At 41.5% G+C, this 7,779-nt stretch overlaps 1 long non-coding RNA gene across 1 annotated transcript; it reads right to left on the bottom strand.

The window, feature by feature from the left end:
- Window positions 1–3,844: 3,844 nt before the first annotated feature.
- LOC132330606 (uncharacterized) lies at window positions 3,845–7,737 on the bottom strand. The gene is made up of 2 exons (XR_009487356.1): window positions 7,566–7,737; window positions 3,845–5,729 (listed from the first exon to the last, which is right to left on the bottom strand). It is a non-coding gene; the product is annotated as an uncharacterized LOC132330606 (long non-coding RNA).
- Between the last annotated feature and the right edge of the window lie 42 nt (window positions 7,738–7,779).

Raw genomic sequence — 7,779 nt, 5'->3', positions numbered from 1 at the left:
CATTTACATATTCTCAGAATCAAGTTTAGGTTTTGTCTTCTCAGAAACTCACTCCCAGAGACAAACCTCCCATGTTTCTAACAGGTATTTAGATAAAAATGAGGCACATGGCCCAGTTCAGTGCTAAGGACCACAGTGATTCTTTGATATTGCTTCCTATTCAAATACAGCTCCTGCAGAACAGTGTGAATAGAGACAGCAGATTGTTTAGATTTGAAACTTGGTAATGACAAACTGCCTGCTGTATTAGTAGAGTATCTGGGGTGTGACAAGAGTAAACAATGTTTTATAGTCCCATGTCATGTGACAATCAGGAGGAAAACCTTAAATTAAAAAAAAAAAAGCCAAGAAAAAAGAAAGGGTGGTAAAGTAGCCAGCTTGTCCCATTCTCTCTGAAAATCAAAACAGTAAATAAGTTAGGGTCTCCCCTGTTTAGCAAACACTTTTTTTACAGACAACACACAGAATGAAGAGTTAGAAGATAAGGAAGGTATTCCCTTGAAGAGATTATGAACAAACCATAAAGACAGCTTCTGTTAAGAGTTCTATTTGAATAGATTTAGTATACTAAAAGACTTTGATAGAACAGATATTCTACCAATGCTTGTATTACCTCTTGCATCAGAAAATGAAAGTCAAGGAGATCTCTGCATTATTCTCACTTTCACACTTTCTGATTTTTGGGGGGTGTGGAAGGGACAACAAAAAGTCCATGAACAATTACAGAGTGCAGTTCAGAAAAATCTAGGCTCCTGGGAATGCTTGAGAATTTGAAGGGAAAGAAAGGCAGGGAGAAGCTGGGTCAGCTCACCTATGGCATAACTATATTCCAACACTTGGAGGACAGTGGGGGTTCAACAGCATATCAAACATGGGGTTCTGACTCTAAACCCCATGATGCTTTTAGAGTCTTTGTAAAATGTTTATTTAGTCTGCCTTCAGCAGCTGAAGTCACAAAACTAAGTATTTTAAAACTCTTCCCACTATATTCAATTCAATGCAGGCTGCAAACACTTCACACAATTGAACCTGTACTGTAAATAGTAATATATACATTTTCATTAATTCTGGAATAAGTTCCTTTATCTATTTTAGCATATTTCAATATTTATTTCTAGAATGGTTATTCTATTATAGATTTATTCCAGAACTGTCTTGGCTCCAGAAAGTCACAGAAGTATCTTTCATTTCAGGTATATTGATACTGTAGTATGCCCTGGGTAAAAAAAGCATTAGGATTCTAGTTGGATTGGGTGCACAGATCATGTCATTTATTATTTGCAGATGCCAGGACACTAAAACTTTCCATTGTTTTCCCACCAAACTGAATAAGGCAGCTTGTTAATACAATTACCTCTGTATAATTGGAAACTAAATCAATGATGACTGCGTGATTTGAATGCTACTTTAAATAATTTCATTTTTATGATGCTGTTTTGTTGCACATGGTATTATCAAATAGCTTATTCATTTTCCTGCTGACTGTGATTTGAGTTTACATATTTCTCTGTGACAGAAGAAGCACATTTGCAACCTTTCTAGTTTTCTGGGATACCAGTGTGCATTGCTTTTAATTATTCTGGCTGACACACATTAACACTAAAAGTCCATAGTCCATAGTGAGTGAAACAAGAGGGAAGGACTAGGTGGATTATAAGTTCCCTGAAAAATAAAAGCAGCCACCAGAAGTCTTTGGCAAAGTCCTTAAAGGAAAACAAAGGCACACAGAACTTAAGTGTTATGAAGGATTTCCCCTACTCCTTTCAGAGTAGGATCCCTAGTCATTGCCTGTTTGCCTCTGTTTTAAACTGTTCGGACAGGCAATAGGGAGAAGGGCCACAGACCACTCAATCTGTCATGGTCTGTTTGAATCTCTCAAATTCACAGGATAATGTACTTTGCAAATTAAACTTTATTTTATAAGCTCATTAGGAAAGAAAGCAAACATGATGAAGAAGGGCTCAATCCCCTTTGTACAAACTAGTCTAGCTCATGAATTCACTAATTCATCACGTCAGTCATGAGGTTTCTAACTCACAAGTTCTCTAATTCATAACATGCAATTCATTAACTTGTAACTCATGAAATACCTATCCAAGGGTGAGAGTGCTCATCCTTCCTCCCTGGTCACAGTGCAGGTGTTCCCTGTGTCACATGAGAAGCACAAACATTAGTGTTTTATCAACACTGTTTTCATCACAAATCCAAAGCATAGTGCCATACAAGGCACTATGAAGAAAATTAACTCTATCCCAGTCATAGCCAGTACAATCTCCACATCTTATTCCCTACTATTTACACCATGCTCAGGTCCCATACTATCCAATAGATCCTCATTAGCCACCTTCCTCTTTCCCATCCTTTGGTATCTTCACAGGTATCATGCCCTGCAAAATGTCCATAAAACACCTGTGAAATGTCCATTGAATTAATCTAGTCCAGGACATTAGGCTCTCTCTGTTCTGGTGGTCTCTCAGGACCACAGAGCTGCTGTGTTGTGTGGAGTTATTGGGCACCAAAGCCAGCTCAGGTTGGGTCACTGCTGCATAGGCCCCACTTGCACAGCGTGTTCTCCACTGGCAGTGGTTCCTGCTACAGCATTCCTATAACATGCAACTCAGATCATAGTTTACAAAAATTTAAAGGTGCATCCATTACTGTTTCCATTGCTCTTTGGACTCCTACCATTGCCTCTGCTGCAGTGTGGATTTATCCAAAGACTCCAGTCCCTTAGTGGTGGACCTGCACCAGTGTGTGTACTTATGGGCCACAGTCTCTGCAGGGTACAGGTGATGTGGCCTGGCCTTACACACAGCCACAGTCACTTTGAGGTGCACCTCCTCCAGCACAGCCTTATCCAAGGGCCACAGTCCTTCCAGGGCTGTACCTGCTGTGCTATAGACATATCCATGGCCACAGATGCTGCTGCTCCAACAAGGTCTTATCCACAACCACAGACACTTCAGGCTGTCCTGCTCCTGCAGAGACTTATCCACAGGTCAGGTCCCTTCAATTCAAGCTGACACTGGAGCTGCAGCCTGTCTGGGCCAGCAGCAATACCCAGGCCATGGGCCAGCCCAGGCACACTGCCAGGGCTGTTATCAAAATACTCCCAAGCACAGCTGGGTAGGATGATAAGCCCTACAGCAATCAGCCAGAGTGAAAAGAAGCCACTAACAAGCTCTAGACTACTGGGCAGGCAAGACCTATGGCAAGCACAGCACCTGCCAATTAATAGCTAAATAGCACTAAAAGGTATAAATTCAGTCTTGCAAACTCTGACCAAACTTGTCATTACCTCAAAGCATTTGAGCCACAAGTTGGTCACCAAAACAGGACTGTCATGGTTTAACCCCAGTGGGCAGCTCAGCCCCACACAGCCACATGCTCACTTACCTCAGTGGGATGGGGGAGATAATTAAAATGGTGAAAGTAGGAAAATTTGGGGGCTGAGATAAAGACAATTTAATAGGGAAAGCAAAAGCCATGCACACAAACAAAGCAGAACAAGGAATTTATTCACTTCCTATCAACAGGCAAGCATTCAGCCATCTCCAGGAAAGCAGGGCTTCACTACAGGTATTGGTGACTTGGGAAGAGAAACACCCCCAGTCCAAACACCGCCCTTTCCTTCCTTCCTTCTTCTTCCAGCTTTATATGCTGAGCACAACATCATATGGTCTGGAATATCCCTGTGGTCAGTTGGGGTCAGCTGTCTCAGCGGTGTCCCCTCCCAGCTCCTTGGGCACCCCCAGTCAGCTCCCTGTTGGGGCAGCCCGAGAAACAGAGAAGGCCCTGACACTGTGCAAGCACTGCTCAGCAACAGCTAAAACATCCCTGTGTTATCTTTTATCTCTTTTAATACATTGTTCTGAAGAATTTTTCAAATTGAAAGGAACTTGATGTCTAAGGTTAATTCATCAAGCTGTAACAAGACAGCAACTCTGACAATCACGCATTCAAATCATATCAATGCCAGCTTATTCTACAGGATGAGACAAGTACCAGCAGAAGATCAACTGCTCCTGACTCCTCTGAGTCAAATTTAAAGCTGAACTTTCCTCAGGAAGATTAAGGGTGTATATTCTACTTACTCATATTCATGTACAAAGTCTTACCACTTCCTGTATTTCCACAGTTCCTGGGAACGAAATCATAACCAATTCTTAATGTCTGGGATGTGGGCAAAGGTTGTGGGCATATGGTAACTATTTCACCAGTCCTAGAGACAGGGTCATCTCCATGAAGACACGAAAGAACCAGTACTGTACTTCAGATTGTAGGTTAACCCCATCTAGCTTTTAGACAGTAGGGGATAGGGAGGGTGAATTCCAGCCATGGTGGCTGAAAACATGCCATCTTATGCCAATTAGCAAGCAGGGATCTATGGTCCATCTCATGACTCTGTGATGTAAGAAGGGAACAGAAGTTGTGTCACATGTGATGCTAATTCAAGGCTGCTTGGTTTACATTTCATGCAGAGACCTTGTAAAACAGAGGATGTCTTCCTACCATTAAGTGAAAAATAGATATTGCTTCACTGATTCCTTTCATCAGTGTTTTTTTAGGGATATCACAGGGACTGATTTTAAACTAAAATTCTTTATTAAAAATGTAACATCAAAAAACCTCAAAATCTCAGATCCTCAGAGTCACTTCTCATTACAGTTTCGGTCAAAATACTCACTGGTTGAAAGGTCAGAAATTCAGTGACTGAAGCTGACTTGGCAAGTCAGGACTTGTCTCGATCATTTTTCAGAAGTTTGAAAGTTGCTATTTCAACAGAAATTTTCTTACATTGCCCTTTAATCTGAAGGTACACAAACTAACAAGTTTTTAAAAAGTTTGTTTTCCAGCAGTAGGTGGCACTATCAAGTTTCCCAAATATTGTAATATAAATTAATATAAAATTCTATGCACATAAATTATTTTCAAAAGAACATAAAAATATAGCAGAATAAATTCTGATAATAAAATAAGTATTTTTCTAAATATTACAACTGAGAAAAAGTCTAATGCAAGAATAGGAATGAGAATGTATAATATCAAAACAGGCAACATGTAACATTTAAAATATGAACTTTCTATGTCATAGAAAGTTCTCTATCCTCTCTGGAAAATATCACCTTGAGTTGATCTTGAATATCCTACTTCAGGTACTGTGAATTTTGCAGAAATTATATGTATCTCATTTGCATATAAAATGTAATACTGCAATAGTGAGTGTCAATACATCTAGAATAAGTTATGTACTTTTAATAAGGTAAATTAATGTATACAAACAGGAATATGGCAAATGGAAAAAGCATTCAGATTTTTTTTTTTTTGTGGTGAAAAGTTTATACTTAGCAATCAGAGACTAGAGCAGTACATGTAGGGCCAGATTCCTCCATGTAGACTATAAGGAGATATTACTATATCCCAATTAAACTTCAGGATGAAAAAGACCTAATGTTAATTGAAAACATTTTCTTCAAAACCTTACTATATAAAAATCTGTAAAGGGCAACTCACAAACAAATCTGTGTTTCCAGGTATTCCAGATTGTCTGATGACAAAAAATAGCAGTATCACAAAAGCACTGCAGGTACTTTGTTTCAGAAGCTCCCAAAGCCATACACTTCATTCCTCAGCAGTATACAGCAGGAATAATCCAGTGCAATGCAGCATTTTCATTAAGCTGGTTTTTGGATGACTGCCTTCTCATTAGAAAGGAAGTGCTGGTCTGCCTGAGCACAAGGTGTGAAGATAAGGAAAGGAGAAAAGAAATTAAGTAAGAAACACAAATGAAATATATAGTCAATGCTCTTTTATCTGCCTGACCAGAAAGTGTCCTTGCCAGTTTTTTTTCACCCCAGGCTCCAAGCAAGCTGCTTGGCTCTGCATACTATTTCTGCAGTATGATACAACCTATGCCAATGCCTAAGATTCACACTTTATTTTATTTTGTTTTCTATTAAATAAAGCATGTGGAAAAGACACTTATAGCTTCACAGCATTTTTTTTTCATGAACTGACATTGTGTATTACTCCTTTTGGTCTGCTTACTGTTTCTTTTCTAATACTGAAAAAGTCAAAAGCTGGTACTTAATGAAATATAATTCGCAAGGATCTGGCAGCAGCTGCATTCAAAAAGTTTTTTAACTTGCAACACCCTGCTTCAGTTTCTCCAGTCTTCAACAAGAGCTCTTCTTGTTGGATTCCCTTAGGTTCACTTTCAGACCTCAGAATAAAGTGGCACTACAAAAATAATATGCAGGAATATACTTTACATTTTGCTGTTTTCCATTACAAATTATTCATTGTCACCTTGCATTCTACCTCCATGGAATCAAAACCACAGCATGTTAGAGCTGCTTTGATATACCTAATTCATTTAGCACATCTCGGCTTAGACCTCCACAACGTGTTCAGTGGCTCCATGGATGAGCTTCAACTAAATTTCCATTGTAAGGGAAGTGCTTCCACTACATCCTGTACAGTTTTCAAATACACATCTAAAAAATCTACTTAAATTGCAGGGCTTCCAAGAGATATATAATTTTCATATAATTACAGCAAGCAGTATCTTTGGGTAGACACACAGCTGCAACATGAAGGTGCAAAGAACTTTTAAATTACTACAGATGTATTGAATTTATACACTTGTGCTATTTTTTAAGCTGTAAAGTCACAGTCTTGTACCTTGAAGGGCAAGCCTGAAAATGAGATCTTCACCCTAGCTCTGTTTAAACGGCACCAATAACCCAGCAGCTGTGCATACCCAAAGCAGGGTCTGAGAGAAACTCAGCACAGCGCTCTGGCTGCAAAGCACAGAAACTAAACACCCACAAGGGAATAGCGAGATTTATAAGGTTTAGTATGAGTGTCCTAATTCCACACTATTTGGTTCAATTAGTCATTGCAAGTAGCCTGGGAAATGGGCTCAAGGAGTGATCAAAGGATCATGTGAAAGGTACGTACTGTCATATACTGTCAGCGAGGCTACACACACAATGGCAGCAGACCCTTTTCAAAGTGGTATTCAGTGCACTGAACTGATTAACTGTTTGACTTTCAAGGGGAATTCAGCTTGCTTTCTGAGTAATGTAATTTACCATATAACGACAGGTGCTTTAAGATAAGACACTGCAATAATTTGGTAACTCTGACACATGTAAGGATGGCAGCCTGTGGCCTGTATGCTCTAAAGCATCCCCCCTTACTTTTAGGATCGCTCTGGCATGTGCTTTGTTACCCCTGAGAAGTAGATGTTTTGGGGGCAGTGATGTGTTGTTTTAATGTCTGTTGCATATTAAATAGCGGGAAGAGGTTCATAAAATGGTATCAGGACTAGTACCATTGCTACTCCGAGGGGAACCTCGCCCGGGGCTATCAATTACAAAAACCTGGTGCGCACCAACCCCGAATCTCCCTATCTCTGTTTCGGCTGGTTCGGTGGCTCGTTCGGGATCCCCTGCCCGGCAGCGGCAGCCGGCGCACGAGGGCCGTTCCCGGGGCTCTGCCGTGCCACCGCGCTGCCCGCCAGGGTGCCGGCAGTGCTCCTGCTCCAGCGCCGAACTCACCGGCCTCGCCCGGAGCAGGGCCGCTCTTCCACTCACCGACGACACCCGGAGCAGGGGCTGCCCAGGGGACGCGGGGCCGCAGGGCTCGGCCACTGCGCCGCGGGAGCGGTGAGCGCGGACAAGATGCCCGGCACGGCCAACGCCACCGCTGCCGGGAAAGCCGCCGCCTCCGCGGGTCCCGCGGGCGCTGAGTGGCTGCGCGGCCGGGCCGGGG

The sequence above is a fragment of the Haemorhous mexicanus genome, chromosome 8 (genome assembly GCF_027477595.1).
Source record: "Haemorhous mexicanus isolate bHaeMex1 chromosome 8, bHaeMex1.pri, whole genome shotgun sequence".
Lineage (NCBI taxonomy): Eukaryota > Metazoa > Chordata > Aves > Passeriformes > Fringillidae > Haemorhous > Haemorhous mexicanus.
Note: the sequence above shows the minus strand (reverse complement) of the source record. Positions and strands in the feature narration are given on the sequence as shown.